Raw genomic sequence first — 23,336 nt, 5'->3', positions numbered from 1 at the left:
CCTTCCCGAATCTTCCATAATATGCTGATTCATACTGACACATTACATTAACGCGTTCCTTTAGAGCAGATTAAAAATTAATGGTTCATCCAGTGTTTATGTAAGTGAAAGTGCATAAAGGTTGTGACTTTGGCGTATTAACTTTTCCAGCCACCCAAAAGCTCAGATACTCACCCCATGGACAGGCACATAGTTTAAATGTTAACATTATTGAGTCACAGTAACAATATACGATCCCAGGGTAGAAATTATTCGGTTCAGTATCAGTGATGAACTTCCGATCACACTATTATGAAATTCAGTATTTCTATTACTTAAACAGGAGTTAACCATTATAAATAATTGGGCTAAATCCCTCGTTAAAAAGCTCAGAACGGAATTTCATACGGGCGGCAATTTATTTGCCAGCAATATTGTAAAGAGCATTTTAACCCTCCAATATGTATTCAATTCTGTGAATTCACAGAAGCAGTAAGGTTCAAACTGATTCAACTGACCGACATCAATATAATTTCAATTTCTTTCTCATGCCGTGGATATTTCCAACTGTCATCGCCCTGATAAGAACATAAGAACATAAGAAATAGAAACAGGAGTAGGCAATATGGCCCCTCGAGCCTGCTCCGCCATTCAATAAGATCATGGCGGATCTGATCATGGACTCAGCTCCAATTCCCCACCAACTCCCCATAACCCCTTATCCCCTTATTGTTTAAGAAACTGTCTATTTCTGTCTTTCATTTGTTCAATGTCCCAGCTTCCACAGCTCTCTGAGGCAGTGAATTCCACAGATTTACATCCCTCTGAGAGAAGAAAGTTCTCCTCATCTCTGTTTTAAATGGTCAGCCCCTTATTCTAAGATCATGCCCTCTAGTTCTAGTCTCCCCCATCAGTGGAAAAATCCTCTCTGCATCCACCTTGTCAAGCCCCCTCAGAGTCTTATACATTTCGATACTAGTGAGAAGGAGGAACGGAAGGATATCGTTATTAGGCGGGAAATTGTGTTAGGGAAATTGATGGGATTGAAGGCCGATAAATCCCCAGGCCTGATAAGTGCTCTGGGATGCAGTCTAAGGAAGTGGCCCTAGAAATAGTGGATGCATTGGTGATCATTTTCCAAAAGTCTATCGACTCTGGATCAGTTCCTATCGACTGGAGGGTTGTTAATGTAACACCACTTTGTAAAAAAGGAGGGAGAGAGAAAACGAGTAATTATAGACCGGTTAGCCTGACATCAGTATTGAGGAAAATGTTGGAGTCAATCATTAAGGATGAAATCGCAGCGCATTTGGAAAGCAGTGACAGGATTGGTCCAAGTCAGCATGGATTTATGAAAGGGAAATCATGCTTGACAAAACCTCTGGAATTTTTTGAGGATGTAACTAGTAGAGTGGACAAGGGAGAACCAATGGATGTGGTGTATTTGGACTTTCAAAAGGCTTTTGACAAGGTCCCACACAAGAGATTGGTGTGCAAAATCAAAGCACATGACACTGGGGATAATATACTGACATGGATAGAGAACTGGTTGGCAGACAGGAAGCAGAGAATCGGGATAAACGGGTCCTTTTCAGAATGGCAGGCAATGACTAGTGGAGTACTGCAGGGCTCAGTGCTGGGACCCCACCTCTTTACAATATATATTAATGATTTAGATGAAGGAATTGAGTGTAATATCTCCAAGTTTGCAGATGACACTAAACTGGGTGGTGGTGTGTGATGTGAGGAGGACGCTAAGAGGCTGCAGGGTGACTTGGACAGGTTAGGCGAGTGGGAAAATACATGGCAGATGCAGTATAATGTGGATAAATGTAAGGTTATCCACTTTGGGGGCAAAAACACAAAGCCAGAATAATATATGAATGGTGGCAGATTACGAAAAGGGGAGGTGCAGCGAGACCTGGGTGTCATGGTACATCAGTCATTGAAGGTTGGCATGCAGGTACAGCAAGTGGTGAAGAAGGCAAATGGTATGTTGGCCTTCATAGCAAGGGGATTTGCATATAGGAGCAGGGAAGTCTTACTGCAGTTGTACAGGGCCTTGGTGAGGCCCCACCTGGAATATTGTGTTCAGTTTTGGTCTCCTAATCTGGGGAAGGATGTTCTTGCTATTGAGGGAGTGCAGCGGAGGTTCACCAGACTGATTCCAGGGATGGCTGGACTGACATACGAGGAGAGACTGAATCAACTGGGCCTTTATACACTGGAATTTAGAAGGATGAGAGGGGATCTCATAGAAATATATAAGATTCTAACGGGACTGGACAGGTTAGATGCGGGAAGAATGTTCCCGATGTTGGGGAAGTCCAGAACCAGGAGACACAGTCTTAGGATAAGGGGCAGGCCATTTAGGACTGAAATGAGGAGAAACTTCTTCACTCAGAGAGTTGTTAGCCTGCGGAATTCCCTGCCACAGAGTTGTTGATGCCAGTTCATTAGATATATTCAAGAGGGAGTTAGTTAGATATGGCCCTTATGGCTAAAGGGATCAAGGGGTGTGGAGAGAAAGCAGGAAAGGGGTACTGAAGGAATGATCAGCCATGATCTTACTCAATGGTGGTGCAGGCTTGAAGGGCCGAATGGCCTACTCCTGCATCTATTTTCTATGTTTCTATGTAAAACTGCATGGAGTGGCCTCACCAATACCTTATATAACTATTGCAAGACTTCCCTGCTTTTATACTCCATCCCCTTTGCAATAAAGGTCAATATACCATGGCCTTCCTGATCATTTGCTGTACCTGCATACTATCCTTTTGTGTTTCATGCACAAGTACCCCCAGGTCCTGCTATACTGTGGCACTTTTCTCCATTTAAAGATAAACTTGCTCTTTTGATTTTTTTCTGCCAAAGTGCTTGACCTCACACTTTCCAACATTATACTCCATCTGCCAAATCTTTGCCCACTCACTTAGCCTGTCTATGTCCTTTTGCAGATTTTTTGTGTCCTCGCCACACATTGCTTTTCCACCCATCTTTGTATCATCAGCAAATTTGGCTACGTTACACTCAGTCCCTTCTTCCAAGTCGTTAATATAGATTGTAAATAGTTGGGGTCCCAGCACTGATCCCTGCGGCACCCCACTAGTTACTGGTTGCCAACCAGAGAATGAACCATTGAGCCAGATTCTCTGTTCTCTGTTAGTTAGCCAATCCTCTATCTAGGCTAATATATTACCCCCAATCCCATGAACTTTTATCTTGTGCAGTGACCTTTTATGTGCCACCTTGTCAAATGCCTTCTGGAAGTCCAAATACACCACATCCACTGGTTCCCCTTTATTCACCCTGTTCGTTACATCCTCAAAAAACTCCAGCAAATTTGTCAAACATGACTCCCCTTCATAAATCCATGCTGACACCGCCTGACCGAATTTTGCTTTTCCAAATTTCCTGCTACTGCTTCTTTAATAATGGACTTCCCAACCACAGATGTTAGGCTAACTGGTCTATAGTTTCCTGCTTTTTGTCTGCCTCCTTTTTTAAATATGGCATTACATTTGCAGTTTTCCATCTGCTGGGACCTCCCCAGAATCCAGGGAATTTTGGTCAATTACAACCAATGCATCCACAATCCCTGCCACTACTTCTCTGAAGAACCAAGGATGCAAGCCATCAAGTCCAGGGGATTTATCTGCCTTTAGTCCCATTATCTTACCGAGTACCACCTCCTTAGTGATTGTGATTGTATTAAGTTCCTCCCCCCCTATAGCCCCTTGACTATCCACTGTTGGAATATTGTTAATGTTCTCTACTGTAAAGACTGATAGAAAATATTTGTTTAGAGTTTCTGCCATCTCCATGTTCCCCATTACTAATTCCCTGGTCTTGTCCTCGAAGGGACCAGCATTTACTTTAGCCACTCTTTTCCTTTTTATATACCTATAGAAACTCTTGCTATCTGTTTTTATATTTTGTGCTAGTTTACTTTAAAAGTCTCTCTTCCCTTTCTTAATCATTTTTTTTGTCATTCATTGCTGGCTTTTAAAAGCTTCCCACTCTTCAGTCCTCCCATTAGTTTTGGCCACTTTGTATGCCCTTGTTTTTAATTGGATACCGTCCTTTATTTCTTTAGTTAGTTACGGATGGCTATCTTTTTTCTTACACCCTTTCCTCCCCACTGGAATATATTTTTTATGAGAATTGTGAAATATCTCCTTAAATGTACACCACTGTTCTTCAACCGTCCTACACTTTAATCTATTTTCCCAGTCCACTTTACCAAATCTGTCCTCATACCTTCATAGTCTCCTTTATTTAAGCTTAGTACGTTGGTTAGAGATCCAACTTTCTCACCCTCCATCTGAATTTGAAATTCAATCATGCTATGATCACTCATTCCGAGGGGATCCTTTACTAGGAGATTGTTTATGATTCCAGACTCATTATACAGGACCAGATATAAGATAGTCTGCCCCCTGGTTGGTTATGTTACATGCTGCTCAAGGAATCCATCCCTTATCCACTATATAACATAAGAACATAAGAAATAGGAGCAGGAGTACTCCATGCAACCCCTCGAGCCTGCTCCACCATTTAGTACGATCATGGCTGATCCGATCATAGACTCAGGTCCACTTCCCTGCCCACTCCCCATAACCCCTTATTGTTTAAGAAACTGTCTATTTCTGTCTTAAATTTATTCAATGTCCCAGCTTCCACAGCTCTCTGAGGCAGCGAATTCCACAGATCCACAACCCTCTGAGAGAAGAAATTTCTCCTCATCTCAGTTTTAAATGGGAAGCCCCTTATTCTAAGATAATGTCTCTAATTCTAGTCTCCCCTATCAGTGTAAACATCCGCTCTGCATCCACCTTGTCAAGCCCCTTCATAAGTTTATACGTTTCGATAAGATCACCTCTCATTCTTCTGAATTGCAATGAACAGAGGTCCAACCTACTCGACCTTTCCTCATAAGTCAACCCCCTCATCTCTGCAATCAACCTTGTGAACCTTCTCTGAACGGTCTCCAAAGCAAGTACATCCTTTCATAAATAATGAAACCAAAACTGCACGCAGTATTCCAGGTTTGGCCTCACCAATACCCTGTACAACTGCAGCAAGATTTCCCTGCTTTTATACTCCATCCCTTTTGCAATAAAGGCCAAGATTTCATTGGCCTTCCTGATCACGTGCTGTACCTGCATTCTAACCTTTTGTGTTCCATGCACAAGTACCCCCAGGTCCCGCTGTACTGCAGCACTTTGCAATCTTTCTCCATTTGAATAATAACTTGCTCTTTGAATTTTTCTGCCAAAGTGCATGACCTCACACTTTCCAACAGTGTACTCCATCTGGCAAGTTTTTGCCCACTCACTTAACCTGCCTTTGTCCTTTTGCAGATTTTGTGTGTCCTCCTCACACATTGCTTTTCCTCCCATCTTTGTATTGTCGGCAAACTTGACTACATTACACTCAGTCCCTTCCTCCAAGTCGTTAATATAGATTGTAAATAGTTGGGGTCCCAGCATTGATCTCTGTGGCACCCCATTGGTTACTGATTGCCAACCCGAGAATGAACCATTCATCCCTACTCTCTGTTTTCTGTTCGTTAGCCAATCCTCTATCCATCTAATATATCATCCCCAACCCCGTGAAATGTTATCTTGTGCAGTAACCTTTTATGTGGCACCTTGTCAAATGCCTTCTGGAAGTCCAAATACAGCACATGCACTGGTACCCCTTTATCCACCCTGTTTGTTACATCCTCAAAGAATTCTAGCCAAATATGAACTTCTCCTGAAGGCTATCCTGACAAATTTGATTTGTCCAATCAATACAGTGGTTAAAATCATCCATGATTATTGTTCCCTTTTTACAAGCCCCCACTATTTCCTGGTTTATGCTCTGACCAACAGAGTTGCTACTGTTAGTGGGCCTATAGACTACACCCACCAGTGACATTTTCCTCTTATTGTTCTTTATCTCCACCCAAACTGTTTCAACACCCTTATCATTTGAGCCAATATCGTTTGTTACTGTAGCAGATCTGCGATGGCTCCACCCTGCTCCTCCATTTATCCCAAATCTTACCTTCACTCTTTCCTCTGGCCTTAAGTGCAATTCTCACATTTCCTCCATTGCTAAATGAGATTCCAAGTTGCTCGGTTTATAGGTGTCGAACCCTCAGGTACCCTCGCCAGCTCTTATGGCTGGAAATCGATCTCGCTGGATAAATAGGGGCCGACTGCTGTTTATTCCCCTGAATTACAACCCACAATCTGTACCCTGCTGCTTTACTCGCTTGGATTTATGGGAGCTTGAATACCCTGAGTGAAGATGTAACTGAGAAGCCAATCCGATGCCTGCAATAAAGCTGCACACCTTAATCTGCTAACGATGAATCTAACAAACTGAAATCCGCATTTTCTTTCGAAAATTGCTGCTCAGTCAACATACGCCTGGTACCTTTTCTCTCGTTGCCTCAGTTGAACCCTGGGGAAACCAGATGTAACGGGTTTAGCTCTGCAAGGGCAGAACTTCTGAACTTTTTTTAATAGACTTCGGATTATATGTTGTGATTATATCTTTGTATTTCTTTCTATGCATTGGATTTGTATCACTAGCTCCAGTATATACATTTCCCAACTACTGTGACATTTTATTTTTAAATTGGGAGAGGTAAATCACAACACAAACAGGCATCACGTGTTAGCAATACATACTTTTAGACTATAACACAGTACAATTAAGTTGTGCCTCAGATGTAGGGAATAACAGAACGGCTCTGGAATAGTCTATGTTCATGATGTCATAAATCTTAACTACTTTGTACTGAAGTAATAGAACAGGGACAATCGTGAACTTGCACTTGAATGGAACTAGTGGCGCATAACAAAGAATTGCTGCTTTACTTTTGTTTTTCCAAAACCATATGACTTAAAATACTGTGTAACAAAACATGCATGATAATAATAAAATAAGTTTTACAACAAATCTTGATATTGCAAAGTTTGGATAATTTTGCATGCCCTTATTACTGAATCAACTCATAGAATCGCTATAAAGAATATATTTAGTTCAACAATATTTTTATTTAAGATATCAAGCTAAATATCACCATGCACTCAATTTATTGAAAACATCATTGCAGATTAATACAGGAGTATTGTAAAACATTGTCAGAACTTGTTTACCGACGGTACTTTCTGGATGGCTGAGTTATGATGCTGCTGCGGGCTTCATTATACTGCAGCAGCAAACAGTCTGTGCATTTAAGTAATACTCACTTTTGTACATCACAACCTATTAAAAAAAACGTGATTATGCAGGTAACCAGGCCACCAACGTGGTAGATAAGGGAATGTCTGCGGGTGTTGTGAGAATCCGAGGGAAATCTCCATTTGAGATTCCCCCTACTAACTTACATGCACTAAATGAAGTAAGTATTATTAGTTATAGGTTCAAATTTGTATTATGTAACTGTTACGCGATATATGGATTCTTGAATAATCATGCATTTAAACTAGTGTGATATGCCTTGGGTAGATCCAATTAGATTTAAAATGGAAGAAACAAAGGTGCTGCACCTTTCTTGGCCAAATTAATAATGCAGTCAGCAGCATTCCTTGCAGAACAAAACAGAGAGCTTGTTTAGGGAACAGAACTATAAGAATTAATGCAATTTCAGGGACTAAGATAAGAGGCAAAGGAATTGTAAGATTATCATGGATTAGTTGATTTTCAGAATACCTGTTTTGATATCTTAAAATCATTAATATCTTATAATCATCAGTAATGGATATATAATCGTATGTAAGAATTAAATGTGTAAGTTTGTAATCATCAACTGTGTAAAATCATAGAGTCATCAAATGGTTGCAGCATAGACGAAGACCATTTTGCCTATCGAGCCTGTGCCAGCTCTCTGCAAGAGCATCTCAACTCATCCCACTACCCACCCTTTCCCCGTAGCCCTGCAATTTTTGTTCTTTCGGGTACTTATCCAACCTTTTTTTAAAGCCGCGATTGAGTTTGCCTCCACCAACTTTTCAGGCAGTACATTCCAGATCCTGACCAGGCGCTGTATAAAAACACTTTTTTCTTATGTTGCATTTGGTTCATTTGCCAATAAATCTGTGTCCTTGGGTTCTCGACCCTTCTGCCAATGTTGCTAGCTAACTATTCTGTGCAGACACCTCATGATTTTGAATATTTCTATCAAATCTCCCCTCAATCTTCTCTGCTCGAAGGAGAACAACCCCAACTTCTCCATTCTATCCACGTAATGGAGGTCCCTCATCCCTGGAATCATTCTTGTAAATCTTTTTTGCATCCTTTCTAATGCCTTCACATCCTTCCTAAAATGCGGTGCCCAGAATTGGACACAATACTCCAGTTGAGGCCAAACCAATGTTTTATACAGGTTCATCATAATTGTCACACTTTTGTCCCATATACCTCTATTCACTAGGCCCAGGAAAGCTTTTTCAACCTCTTTCTCAGCCTGCCCTTCTACCTACAACGATTTGTACACATATACCCTGAGGTCACTCTGATCATGCACCTCCTTTAGAATTGTACCCTCCAGTTTATATTTCCTCTCCTCAGTCTTTCTACCAAAATGTAGCACTTTACACGGTGCTGTGTTAAATTTCACCTGCCACATGTCCACCCATTCCACAAGCCGGTCTATGTCCTCTTCAAGTCTATTACTGTTCACTGTTCACTGTACTTCCAAGTTTTGTGTCATTTGCAACTACTGAAATTGTGCCCTGCACATGCACATCCAAGTAATTAATATATGTCAAGAAAGCAGTACTCCTAGTATACCTAGTATACCTTCCGCCAGTCCATTCATCAATATTCTCTGTTTCCTGTCACTTAGCCAATTTTGTATCCATGCTGCCACTGTCCCTTTTATTCCATGGGCTTAAATTTTGCTGGAAAGCCTATTATGTGGCACTTTGTCGGACGCCTTTTGGAAATACATTTACACCATGTCAACCACATTGCCCTCATCGACTCTCTCTATTCCCTCATCAAAATCTTGATCAAGTTGGTTAAACACAATTTGCCTTTCATAAATTCATGCTGGCTTTCCTTAATTAATCCATATTTGTCCAAATGAGTTCATTTCTTTGCTGATTACTGTTTCTTAAAGCTTCTCCACTACTGAGGTTAAACTGACCAGCCTATATTTGCTGGGCTTATCTTTACACACGTTTTTGAACAAGGGTGTAACATTTGCAATTCTCCAGTCCTCTGGTACCATCCATGTATCTATGGAGAATTGGAAGCTTATGGCCAACACCTCCGCGATTTCTTCCTTCACTTCCTTCAGCATTGTACTTTAAGTACAGCCAGACTTTCTAGTACCTCGTGTTTATCAATTCATATCCCATCCAGAATCTCGTCTACCTCTTCTTTTACTATGTCTATGGCAGCATCTTCTTCCTTAATAAAAGAGAATGAAAAGTATTTATTTAGTACCACAGCCATGCCCTCTGCCTCTCTGTGTAGATCTCCTTTTTGGCCCCGATTCAGCCCCAGCCCTCCTCTTGCTATTTGTATGCCCATAGAAAAGGTTTGTATTACCTTTATGTTAGCTGCCATTCTATGCTCACACGCTCTCTTTGCCCCTCTTATTTTCTTTTTCATTTCTTCTCTGAACTTTCTATATTTCTATATTTAGCCTGATTATCAATTTTTTAGCGACCTGACATCTGTCATATGCCCCCTTTTGTTGCTTCATCTTACACTCCATCTCTTTTGTCATCCAGTGAGCTCTGACTTTAATTACCCTACCATTCCCCCTAGTGGGAATGTACTGCAACTGTACCCAAACTATTTCTTCTTCATGGGCAGCCCATTGTTCCATTACAATTTTTCCTGCCAATCTTTGATTCCAATTTGCCCGGGTCAGATCCATTCGCATCTCACTGAAATTTGCATTTCTCCAATTAAGCACTTTTATTCTAGATTGCTCCCTGTCCTTTTCCATAATGGATCTAAACCTTATGATACTATGATAAGGTTCCTTAAATGTTCATCTACCAACACTTGCTCCTCTTGACCTACCTCATTCTCAAGAACCAGATCCAGCAATGCCTTGTTCCTCGTTGGGCCAGAAACATGCCAACCAAGGTCTCCTGAACACAATTCAGAAAGTCTTCCCACTCTCTGCCTTTACACCAATATTATCCCAGTCTATATTAGGTTAGTTGAAGTCCGCCATTATTACTAGTCTATTGTTCTTGCAAATCTCTGGAATTTCTCTGCAAATTTGCTCCTCGATATTTTCCCACTTGTAGGTGGCATGAACCTAATGGTAACTAATGGGTTATTATTTTGTAATGGGGTCTTCCGTCCAGTTTCAGTTTCATGGGTGTGCTGATTGGAGAAGAGCCCTTTTTTCAATTCACAGATACAGCGACATATATTGCATTGGAAACCAAATGGATACAATATTTTGCTTTGCTTGCCATAAGCTTTACAGCCAGATGTTATAACCTCATAGTCTCAAATATATTCAAGCCAACCTGGTAGGCGTGATGTCACCACTGGTGGCTGTTTCCCCAGGCATCGGAGATAATATTGGAACATTTCAAGATGGATTTTAGATTGTCTTTATAGGGTTCCATCTGCCCACCTCTGTTAAGCTATTCGGATAGCAGCTCATCAAAAAAGTCAGTTTTGGAAATAGTATAATCAGCTTTGCAAACAGCAGGGCAGCTAAACATTTTTCAACAGGAAATGTTAATTTGCAACACCTAAAGCTCTGACAGGTCACCTTAGAGGACAAGACGCACCCATCAGTTTCTCTGGAATGTGTAATTAGATCCTCTCTGCCTACATAATCAGTGACTTAGCAAAGTGTGATTCGAGCCATTCTGACTGTCTACTCCAGACAGAATAGAGGTCACTTCGAACAAACAGGACTCATCCTCGTGGGTTGAGTCCATTTACCAGCCCCCCAAACACATTCCTGCCCCAGCATCCAATTTCCTGACCCCTTAGCCCCCCCTGCCCAAGTTTCTGACCTACTTACCCCCCGCTCAAGTTCCTGACATCTCCCCACCCTAGTGCCTAATATTCACCACCAAGCCTAACCAGCCCATGTTCCTGACCTTCTCCCTCCCACCCAGCCCAAGTTCCTGAACTTCTCCCTCCCACCCGGCTTCTTGACCTTCTCCCCCTCCCCAAGTTCCCGACATCATCCACCCAAGTTCTTGACCTCCAGCCCACCCCGGCTTCCTGACCTTCTACCCTGCCCAAGATCCTGACCACCTTCCCCCAACACCAGCCCAGGTTCCTGACTTTCTCCCCCTATCCAAGTTCCTCCCATATGGATTCATGATCTTCTCCTGTGACAAATTCCTGACCTTACCCCCCCTTCCCCGCCATGGATGGTGCATTATATGTGGGTCACGGATTATTAACAGGTTTATTGGGTATGAAGTGAATAGTGACAGTATTGTGACTTCCAGATCTCATCCAATCTTATCATCTGGATCACATTCTTGCTCTCAAGCCGCCCTTTAGACCTGGATCACTTTCTTCTGCCATCCCCACTATGCTCTCTGTACTCTTTACCACCCGCCCCCCCCTCCTCAACAGCAAGTTCCTGGCCTCCCTCTCTCGCCCCTCCAATTCCCTCTCTCCCTCTGATCCCCATCTTCCCTGATTCCCACTCTCACCCTCCAATCCTTCTCTCTTTCTCTCTCTCTCCAATCCATCTCTCTCCCTCCAATCCCCATCTCTCCACTATCTCTCCCTCTCTCACTGCAATCCACCCTCTCTAACTCCAAACCCCCTCTCTCTACCCCTTCTCTCCCCTCTCTCTCCCTCTGATCTTCCAGATCCCCTCTCTTTCTCTTCTCCTCAGCTCCCGTCTCTCTTCCTTCGATCCACCCGCTCCCTCCAAACACCCCTCTTTCCCTCTGATCTCCCCCTCTTGCTCTCCTCCTCACTCTCCTCTCTCTCCCTCAAATCCCTCACTCTCTCTCCTCTCTCTTTCCCTCTGATTCACTCTCTCTCCCTCCGAACCCCCATCTCTCTCCCACACTCTCCCCCCTCTCTCTGATCACGCTACTTCACCCTCCGATCTCCTTCTTTCTACTTCAGATAAACCCCCTCCCCTCTTGCTCCCTCCCATTCCCTCTCTCTCCCCTGTCGATCCTCTCTACTCCCTATGACCCCAGTGATGGGTCTTGTCCCACAGAGCTGAGTAAAGCCTGGTCCATACTGCACTGCAGCCTCAACTGTGGGGTTCTATGCATGTACAGCAGGACCTTGGTGACAGCATGCATGCTCAGAAGGGGTCTGATGCACAAAGAGGGCCAGACTAACGATGCGCATGTGCAAAAGGATACAAAATGTTCGTGCAGATAATCACTTTGTGATGTTAATTACTTTGTAGCGCAAGCAATAAAAATGCATGGAATTGTTCCAGTACTTGAATGGAACTGGCAGTGCACAATACGTAATCATGGGTTTATGTTACCGAAACAATGTGACTTTAACTGGAACCACTGTGCAACAAAACATGAATAATAATAATAAATTGTTTTTCCGCTTAAAGCCTGATGTTGCAAACTGTGGATAATTTTTTGCATGCCCTTACAGCAAGAATAAAAAAAAATTTTTATTCATATAGTGCCTTTAACATCCCAAGTTGCTTCATAGGAGCATTATTGAACAAAGTTTTACACAGAGCCACATAAGGAGATATTAGGACAGGTTGCCAACATCTTAAAGTAGTAAAGAGAGATAGAGAGGTGAAAAGGTTTAGGGAGGGAATTACAGAGCTTAGGGCCAAGGCCACCAGTGGTGTAGCAATTAAAATCGGGGATGCACAAGAGGGCAGAATTGGAAGAGTACAGATATCGCTGAGGGTTGTAGTAAAGCTGCAGGAGATTAAAGAGATAGGGAACAAAAAGGCTGTGGAGCTATTTGAAAACAAGGATGAGAATTTTAAAATTGAGGCATTGCTTCACCAGGAGCCAATGTAGGTGAGCCAGACAGAGTTGATGGGTGAACAAGCTCTTATTACTGGACCGACTCAGAATCTCTATAAAGAAGATCATGATCTCAAGTATATTCTTAATTCAGATATCAAAGTAAATATTGCCATGCACAATGAGTAAGCAAACTGGTCACATTCAATGTGGGGAAATGTGAGGTTATCCAATTTTGTCCAAACAAATATAGGTCTCAATTTTTCAAATCGTGAGAAGTTAGGAAATGTGCAGGAGCACAGAAATTCAGCTTTCATGTACAGAAATCGCATAAAACTAGTGGACAGGTACAAAAATAATTTGAACGGCTAATGGAATATTCGTCTTCATCTCAATGGGTCGGGAATACTAAGGGGTGGAAGTTATGCTATAGTTGTATAAAACCATGGTTAGATAACATCAGGGCCACTGCATTCAGTTCTGGGCCCTGCACCTCAGGAAGGATATATGCGTGCAATGCAAATTGAACAGTATCTTACCAGGACTAAAAGGGCTAAGTTAGAGGTTAGGTTGCATAGATTATTTCCTCGAGTGTAGAAGATTAAGCTGTGATATAATTCAGGAGTTGAAATGATTGAAGGATTTGATGGGTTAATAGAGAGGAACTATTTCCTGTCAAGAGGGAGTCCAGAAAAGGACATAACATTAAAATTAGAGCTATGCTGCTCAGTAATAATGTCAGGAAGCACTTCTTCACACAAATGCTATCGGGAGTCTGGCACTCTTCTTCAAATAGCTGTCAAGGGTACGCCAACTGGAAATTTCAAAACTGAAATTGATATATTTGTGTTAAGCAAATTTTTTAAGGGAGACGGAATGTAGGCCGTAATCTAAATGAAAGGTGGAACAGACTCAAGGGGCAAAATTGCCTACTCATGTTCCCATGTTCCAATTACAACACTGTGCACTTACCTCCACTGTTCTTTGGTTTATGTCTCTTAGCCAATTTTTAACTTTCCATGAGTCATAAAAATTATTGTTTGTACTCTTCACGAGTTTTAAATGTGGTATGATAGCACAGTGATTATATTACAGGAATAGGAATCTTGAGGTCTGGACTAAGAAACTAGAAACATACCTTCAAATACCAAAAACAGATTGTATTTACAAAGCGTCTTTAACATAGCAAAACATCCAAAGGAGCTTCAAAGAAGTGTTATAAGACCAAACAAATTGACACCGAGCCACAGAAGGAGAAATTAGGGCAGATCACCAAAATATTAGTCAAGGAGGTAGGTTTTAAAGATCATCTTAATGGTGGAAAGAGAGGTAGAGAGGGAGAGATTTAGGGAGAGAATTCCAGAGCTTGGGGCCTAGGCAGCTGAAGGAATGGCCACCAATGGTTGAGCAATTAAAATCAGTGTTGCTCAAGAGGGCAGAATTAAATGAGCACATATATCTTAGGGGGTTACGGGGCTGGAGGAGATTACACAGACAGGGAGGGGCGAGTCCATGGAGAGATTTGAAAACAAGTGTGAGAATTTTAAATTAAGACGTTGCTTAAACTGGAACCAGTGTAAGTCAGCAAGCATAGAGGTGATGAGTGAGTGTCACTTGGTGTGATTTAGGACATGGGCAGCCGAGTTATGAGTGACCTCAAGTTTCCATAGGGTAGAATGTGAAGACCAGCCAGGTGCGCATTGGAATAGTCAGGTCAAGAGGTAACAAAAGCATGGGTCAGGGTTTCAGCAGCAGATAAGCTGAGGCAGGTGGAGATGGGTGGTGGTACGGAGGTGGAAATAGGTGGTATTAGTTATGGCACATATATGAGGTAGGAAGCCCATTTCAGGGTCAGATTTGACATTAATGTTGCGAACAGTCTCATTCAGCCTCAGACCGATGCAGGGTAAGGGATGTAGTCGGTGGCGAAGGAGTGCAGTTTGTGGTGGGGGTCGAAGACAATGACTTTGGCCTTCCCAATAGTTACAAAGAGTTGAATAGAATATGCAGCACAGAAATGGGCAATTCGACCCAACCAGTCAATACCAGTGTTTATTTATACTCCACTCGAGCTTCCTCCCTTCTTTCCTCATCTAACTGTATCACATAACCCTCTATTACCTTCTCCCTCATATGATTATCCAGCATCCCCTTAAATAGATTCATATTATTTGCTTCAACCAGTTCCTGTGGTAGCAAGTTCCACATTCTCACCACCCTCTGGGTAAATAAGTTCTTCTGAATTCCCGATTTGATTTTTTGGTGACTATCTTATATTGATGGCCTCTAGTTTTGCTCTTCTCCACAAGTGGAAATTCTCTCTCTGTATCTACCTTATCAAAACCTTTAATAATTTTAAAGACCTGTTAGGTCACCCCTCAGCCTTCTGTTTCCAAGAAAAAAGAGACCCAGCCTGTTCATCCTTCCCTGATAGGCATAACCTCGCTTTTCTGGTATCATCCTTGTAAATCTTTTTGCCCCCTTTCCAATGTCTCTATATCCTTTTTATAAGATGACCAGAATTATACGCAGTACTCCAAGTGTGATCTAACCAAGGTTGGATATAAGTTTAGTCTAATTTCTCTATTTTTCAACACAATCCCTCTAGAAATAAACTCTAGTGCTTGGTTTGCTTTTTTATGGCCTTGTTAACCTGTGTCGCTACTTTCAGTAATTTGCTTATTTATACTCCAAGATCCCTTTGTTCTTCCTGGAGAAAATTTCTTCTCATCCAGCACTGGATATCGGACAAGCAGTCTGAAAATTTAGAGACAAGTGGAGCGGTCAAGAGCTTTTGAGAGTAGAGGTGTGAGGTAAAGCTGGGTGTCGTCAGCATACATGTGGAAACTGGTGCTATGTTTTCAGATTATATCACCAAGGGGCAACATGTAGATGAGAAATAGGTGGGGGCCAAGGATAGATCATTGGGGAACACCAGAAGTAACAATGTGGGAGTGGGAAGAGAAGCCATTGCAGGCATCTGGCTATGATTAGATAGGTAAGTATGGAACCAGGCCAGCACAGTCCCACCCAACTTGACGACAGTGCAGAGGCATTAGAAAAGGATGGAGTAACCAACCGTGTCAAAGGCTGTAGACAGGTCGAGAAAGATGAAGAGGGATAGTTTTTCTTTGTCAAAGTCACAAAAGATGTAATTTGCGACTTTGATGGAAGCCATTTCGGTACAGTGACATGGGTGGAAACCTGATTCAGGGGATTCAAACATGGAGCTCCGGAAAAGATGGGCACAGATTTGGGAGGTGACAAGAAGTTCAAAGAATTTGGAGTGGGAAGGGAGGTCGGCGATTAGGTGGTAGTTTGTCATAATGGAAGGGGAAAGAGTTGTTGTTTGAGGAGAGGGGAAATGATGACAGATTTGAGGGAGAGGGCACAGTACCTGAGGAGAGAGAACCGTTAACAATATCAGCTAACATGGGAGCCAGAAAAAGAAGTTAGGTGATCAGCAGTTTATTGGAATAGGGTCGAGGGAGAAGGAAGTGGGTCTCATAGACAAGATTAGCACAGTGAGGTAATGAGGAGAGATCGGCGAGAACTGTAAAAAATCTGAGTTCAGGTCTAGTGCAGGGGGAAATCAGAGGAAGTTTGGCCTGGTGGACTGGGGAAAGAAGGGACCTAGCAGAGGCAGTTGATCCGATGGTCTGAATCTTAGAGACAAAGAAGTCTCCTCGCACTTGCTATTAGAAGCGAGGGTGGAGGAGACGGAGGAGAGGCGTTTAAGAATGTGTTTAGTAGTAGAGAATAGAAGCCGAGTGAATTGGGAATTTGAATTCGGGTAATTAAATAAAACTGGAATAAAGTGCTAGTGTCATTAATGGTAATCATGAATGTAAAGTCCTGACCCTGCAGTACAGACTTACACAAGGCATATGCTGAAGCCAAGGTCACTCAGGACCTGCACCTTTATTTCACAGCTCTCGAATGCCTCACTTGCCTGAGGCCTGCCTTTATATACCTGTGTGGGACAGGTATGCAGTGTCTCCTGCAAGTGCACCCCTGGTGGTAAGGTATGCTTGCGGTTACAGGTCATATCTAGCTACAGTCATGTATAACATGGTAAGATACAGTTATGTACAGTAGTGTCAGATACATGACATCACCCTTCCCCAAGGTCTTATTGTTTTTATAGATTCAGTCTCTCAGGTGGTCTACACTCTCGCGTGGAGTGTCTTAGTTGTGGTTCGGTTGTTTGCCTTGGTGCCTGTTTTTCGTTCGGTGTGATTGCTGGTATCTCTCCTGGGCTGTCTGTTTCGTTCAGTATGATTGTTGATATCTCGCCTGGACTAGCTGTTGAGACTGCCCTTTCCTCAGGTTGTTCCCTCTGTCTGTCCACCAGGTGTGGTGTGAGTTCCACATTGTCGTCTGCCTCTAGATCTGCAGTGTTGTTGGTGAATCTACTTTTTACTTGGTCTACATGCCTCCGGCAGGTTTGGCCATTGTCCATTTGTACAACCAGTAGCCTGTTTCCTTCCTTGCCAGTTATTGTCCCTGCAAGTCATTTGGGACCTCTGCCATAGTTTAGCACAAACACTTTGTCCCCTATCTCATTCCACCTCCCCATCGAATTTCAATCATGGTACTCAGTTAGCTTCCGGCGCTTTGCCTCAACAATTTCATGCATGTCTGGGAGGATTAACGAGAGCCTAGTCTTTAAGGTCTGTTTCATCAATAGTTGCGTGGGGAGAACCCCAGTCAACGAATGCAGACGAGATCTGTAAGCCAGCAGCAGTCGCGACAAACGGCTCTGCAGTGTGGGACCTTGGATTTTAAGCATGCCTTGTTTAATGATCTACACTGCTCGCTCTGCCTGGCCATTGGAGGCCGGCTTGAACGGTGCCACCTTAACATGATTTATGCCGTGGTCAACTATAAAATCTTGAAATTCTGCACTGGTGAAGCACAGACCATTATCGCTGACCAATATGTCAGGAATTCCGTGCATTGCAAACATGATTCTAAGGCTCTCCACAATGGTGGAGGTGGTGCTCGAGTTTAAAATGGTGCATTCGATCCACTTTGAAAATGCATTGGCGACTATGAGGAACATTTTTCCCATGAATGGGCCCACATAGTCTACGTGCACCCACGACCATGGTTTGGTGGGCCAGGGCCAGGGGCTCAGGGGTGCCTCCCTGGGGGCATTAATGAATTGGGCACAAATGGTACACCGCCAGACGCAGAGCTCCAAGTCCATGTCAATGCCAGGCTACCAGACCTGGGATCTGGCTATGGCCTTCATGAGAACGATCCCTGGGTGCTCACGGTGGAGCTTCCGGATGAACGCCTCTCTGCCTCGCAAAGGCATAACTACTCAGCTGCCCCACATCAGGCAGTCTGCTTGTAGTGATAGTTCATGCATGCGTCTATGGAAAGGTTTCATCTCCTCGGGGCAGGCATCGTGAGCCTCTGCCCAGTCACCAGTTAAAACACATCGTTTGACTCAGGATAACGTGGGGCCGCTGGTCGCCCAGGCTCTGATTTGGAGAGCTGTCATGGGCAAACCTGTGGACTCAAAGGCATTGATTGTCATGACCATCTCACAGTCCTGTTCATCGGACCCTTCCGTGGTCACCAGGGGTAGCCTGCTAAGCGCATCGGCACAGTTGTCTGTGCCTTATTGTGTAGTCGTAAGACACCAGCATGAGTGCCCACCATTGAATGCACGCCGAGGCATTGGCATTTATTGCCTTGCTCTCAGATAGCAGGGACGTGAGGGGTTTGTGGTCAGTTTCTAATGCGAACTTGGCCCCGAAAAGGTATTGGTGCATCTTTTTGACACCGTACACGCCGCGAGCACCTCCTTCCATACACGCACGCGAGCACCTCCTTCTCCACCATACCGTACCTGCGCTCCACCTGCGAAAGTGACCTGGAGGCATAAGCAATGGGTTGTAATTTACCCGCACCATTGACATGCTGTAAAATGCACCTGACCCCATACGCTGACACATCACATGTAAGAACGAGCTTTTTACCTGGGTCAAAAAAAGCCAAAACACTGTTGGAACATAGAAGGTTGCGTGCCTTATTGAAGGCACGTTCTTGGGCATCCTCCCAAAACCAATTGCATCCCTTTCTGAGTAGCACATGGAGAGGCTCCAGCAGCATGCTCAAGTTCTGCATAAAGTGCCCAAAGTAATTGAGTAGCCCGAGAAAGGCACGCAGTTCCGAGACATTCTGGGGCCTGGGTGCCAGATGAATTTTTGGTTTTGGATTCTGTTGGGTGCATTCCATCAGCGGCAATCTTCTGCCCAAAAATTCAACCTCAGGCGCGAGAAACAGACACTTGGATTTCTTAACTCTTAGGCCTACCCGATCCAATCACTTTAGTACTTCCTCCAAATTGCGGAGATGGGAGTCGGTGTCCCTGCCCATGATGAGTATGTTATCTTGAAACACAACCATCCCCGGGACTTGAGCAGACTCTCCATGTTGCGCTGAAATATAGCAGCTGCTGACCTGATGCCGAATGGGTATCGATTGTACATGAAAAGGCCTCGATGTGTGTTGATGGTGGTGAGTAGCTTAGACTCTTCGGTCAGTTCTTGCGTCATATACGCAGATGTGAGATCTAGTTTTGAGAAAAGTTTTCCTCCAGCCAATGTGGCAAATCGTTCCTCCACTCTGGGCAGCGGGTATTGATCCTGTAGGGAGACTCTGTTCATGGTAGATTTGTAATCCCCACAGATTCGTACGGATCCATCAGGCTTCATGACGGGGACGATGGGGCTTGCCCAGTCGCTAAATTCCACAGGTGAGATAATGTCTTCCCGCAGAAGCCGGTCCCGTTCGTGTTCAATCTTTTCCCTCATCACATAAGGTACAGCTCTAGCCTTGTGATGGACCGGTCTGGCATCATGTGTGATGTAGATTTTAACTTTAGCCCCTTTGAAGGTGCCCACACCTGGCTGAAAGAGGTGTTCAAATCGACTTAGAACTGTTGAGCAGGAGGTCTGTTCCTCTGATGACATGGCATGAACATCATCCCATTTCCAATTTAGTTTTGCCAGCCAGCTTCTCCCCAACAGTGCTGGGAGATCTCCGGGGACAATCCACAGAGAAAGTCGGTTCACCATCCCTTTGTATGTGACTGAGAGCATGGCGCTGCCAAGGACTGGGACAATTTCTTTGGTATAGGTCCTGAGTTTTGTGTCGACCCTTGTGAGTTTTGGTCTATTGCTTCTGTGCAGCCACAGCTGTTCAAATTGTTGGACGCTCATGAGTAATTGACTCGCTCCCATGTCCAGTTCCATGTTGACGGGTTTCCCATTTAGTAGGACCCTCATCATTATTGGAGGCGTCTTGTTGTAAGAACAGTGGACATTGATCGTGTTGACCCGCTGTACCTGCTTTCCGACCCTTCTGATTTGTATACCAGCTGAGCTGCTGTTTTTCTGCACATGCAGGCCAATTGCCCTGTATAGTTGCGGTTTCTGCAAACAGCATGCTGAAATCGACACCCCCTTGATGAGTGCCTTCCCCCACATCTCCAGCACAGACCGCTTCCATTGTTTCCAAAGGATGAGCTGCATCTGGCTGATCTCTCTTGAGCTTCTCTCAGTTTGTAATTGATTGCTCGCATTGTGGGTTGATGAGGTGTGAACGGCCGTTCATGTGGCCCTTGATGGCTTCTGGCACCACTGCCTGCTGTTGAAGGTCTGCTCTCCTGCCTTTGTCTGTGTGTGTGGGTAATGGCTTGTTTCACGCTGTGAACCCCTTGTTCCGATGTTTCGTTAGTTGTCGTACCCACAGTATAGATCAACCTCATTTCTTCTTCTCCTGCCAAGAATTTCTGTGTGACCAGTGCTGCTGCCTCTAGGGTGAAGTTCTTGGTCTCTATGAGCTTTTGGAATATGCCTTCGTGGCCTACTCCTTCAATAAAAAAGTCTCTCAGTACTTCTCTCCTTAGTTCATTGGAGAACTCACATAAACTAGCCAGCCTCCGAAGATCTGCCACAAAGTCGGGTATGCTCTGGCCCACACAGTGTCTGTAGTTGTAGATCCTGTGTCTGGCCATGTGTAGGCTGCTCTCTGGCTTCATGTGGTCTCTCACCAGTGTGCTCAACTCTTCGAATGACTTGCTTGCTGGTTTCTCGGGTGTCAGCAGGTCCTTCATTAAGGCATATGTTTTCGAGCCACAGCTGGTCAAGAGATGGGCTCTTCTCTTGTCTGCCTTATCATCGCCCAACCAGTCTTTGGTTACAAAGCTTTGCTGGAGCCTTTCTATAAAGTCCTCCCAATTGTCTCCAGCATTGTATTTCTCATCTGAGCCATTGGTAGCCATTCTGTGGATTCTGTGATCCTGTAACTCATCGCCACTGTAAAGTGCTGACCCTGCAGTACAGACTTACACGAGGCACATGCTGAAGTCAAGTTCACTCAGGACCTGCACCTTTATTTCACAGCTCTCGAATGCCTCACTTGCCTGAGACTTGCCTTTTTCTTCCTGTGTGGGACAGGTATGCAGTGTCTCCTGCAAGTGCACCCCTGGTGGTCAGGTATGCTTGTGGTTAGAGGTCATATCTAGTCACAGTCATGTATAGCATGGTAAGATACAATTATGTACAGTAGTGTGAGCTACATGACAGTGAACCTAACGGATTTTCATAAAAAATGATCTGGTTCACTAATGCCCTAGCGGAAAACTATCCCAGCTATCCTTACCTGGTCAGGCCTATATGTGACTTCAGACCCACAGCAACATGGTTGACTCTTAACTATACTGTGAAATGGCTGAGCAAGCCACTCAGTTCTATCAAACTGCTACAAAAATGTACAAGGATATTACTGGACTATTGGATTGATCACCCAGTATTGATCTAAGCATGCGATTCGGACACGACAATGGCTCACCCACCTGAGTCGACCTTGTAAAGTGGTTCTCACTTCTGGGGTCTTGTGCGAATCTGGGGTCTTATGCCAATATTGGGAGATTTGTCCCACAAACTAGTAAAGCAACAGCCTTACATAGTCGTAATCACAGATTCATTCCTATCAGCCAATGTTCCAGATTCTTGCATCATCATTCCCAGGTATGACCTATTCCACCAGCAGGACAGACCCACCAGGGATGGTGGCACTGTGGTTTACAGTCTGGAGGGAGTGGCCCCTGGAGTCATCAATATTGACTCTGGATCGCATAATGACTTGTTGAATTAGGTCAAACATGTGCAAGGAAAGCTCCTGCTGATTATCACCTATCGTCCTACCTCAGCTGATAAATTTGTATTCCTCCATGTTGATCACCATTTTGAAGAAGCACAGAGGGTAGCAAGGTCACATCATTTACTCTGAGTGGCGGATTTTAATGTCCATCATTAAGAGTGGCTCGGGAACATCACAACTGACCGAGCACTGAAGAATAAAGCTGCCAGCCTAGTTTTGTGGCACGTGGTGAGATAATCAATGTGAAGGAAAAAGTAACCTACTCGACCTCGTTCTTACCAATCTACCTGTCACAGATGCAGCTGTCCAAGGCAGTATTGGTAGATGTGTCCACCGCACAGTCCCTGTGGAGACGAAGCCCCATCTTCACACTGAGGACACCATCCGTCGTGTTGTGTAGCACGACCATTGTGCCAAATAGGATAGATTCGAAACAGATTTAGCAACTCAAAACTGGGTATCCATGAGGTTCTGTAGGCCATCAGCAGCAGCAGAACTGTATGCTACCAGAATCTGTAACCTCATGGTGGGACATATCCCTTAAATTGATATCAAGCCATGTGACCAACCTGGTTAAATGAGGATTGTAGAAGTGCATTCCAGGAGCAGCACCAGGCTACCAGGAATGGAAGTCCCAACCTGGTGAGGTTACAACATAGAAGGAGTCATGCATGATCGTGCCTGTGTGGATTGTTTAAAAGAACTATCCAAATTAGTCCCACTCCCCTGGTCTTTCCCCATAGCCCTGCAATTTTTTTTCCTTTTCAAGTATATATCCAATTCCTCTTTGAATCTGCTTCCAACATTCTTTCAGGCATCAACAAAAATGTTTAATCATTTCCCCACTAATTCTTTTCACAATTGTCTTAAATATGTGTCATCTGTTCACTACCCTCCTGCCAGTGGAAACTGTTTGTCCTTTTTTACTCTATCAAAACCCTTAACAATGTTAAACATCGCTATTAATTCTCCCTTTAACCTTCTCTATTTTAAGGAGAATAATTCCAGCTTCTCTAGTCTCGCCACATATCGAAATCCCTTATCGCTATTAACATTCGAGTAATTATCCTCTGCACCCTCCCAAAGCTTTGACATCCTTCCTAAAGTGCAGTGCTGAGAATTGGACACAATACTCCAGCTGAGGCCTAACCAGTGCTTTATAAAGCATTAGCCTAACTTCCTTGGAATTGTACCCTATATCTCTATTTATAAATACCAGGATTCAGTTTTTTTTAACAAGCATTATCGACTTGT

The sequence above is a fragment of the Pristiophorus japonicus genome, chromosome 4, assembly GCF_044704955.1.
Source record: "Pristiophorus japonicus isolate sPriJap1 chromosome 4, sPriJap1.hap1, whole genome shotgun sequence".
Taxonomy (NCBI): Eukaryota; Metazoa; Chordata; class Chondrichthyes; family Pristiophoridae; genus Pristiophorus; species Pristiophorus japonicus.
Note: the sequence above shows the minus strand (reverse complement) of the source record.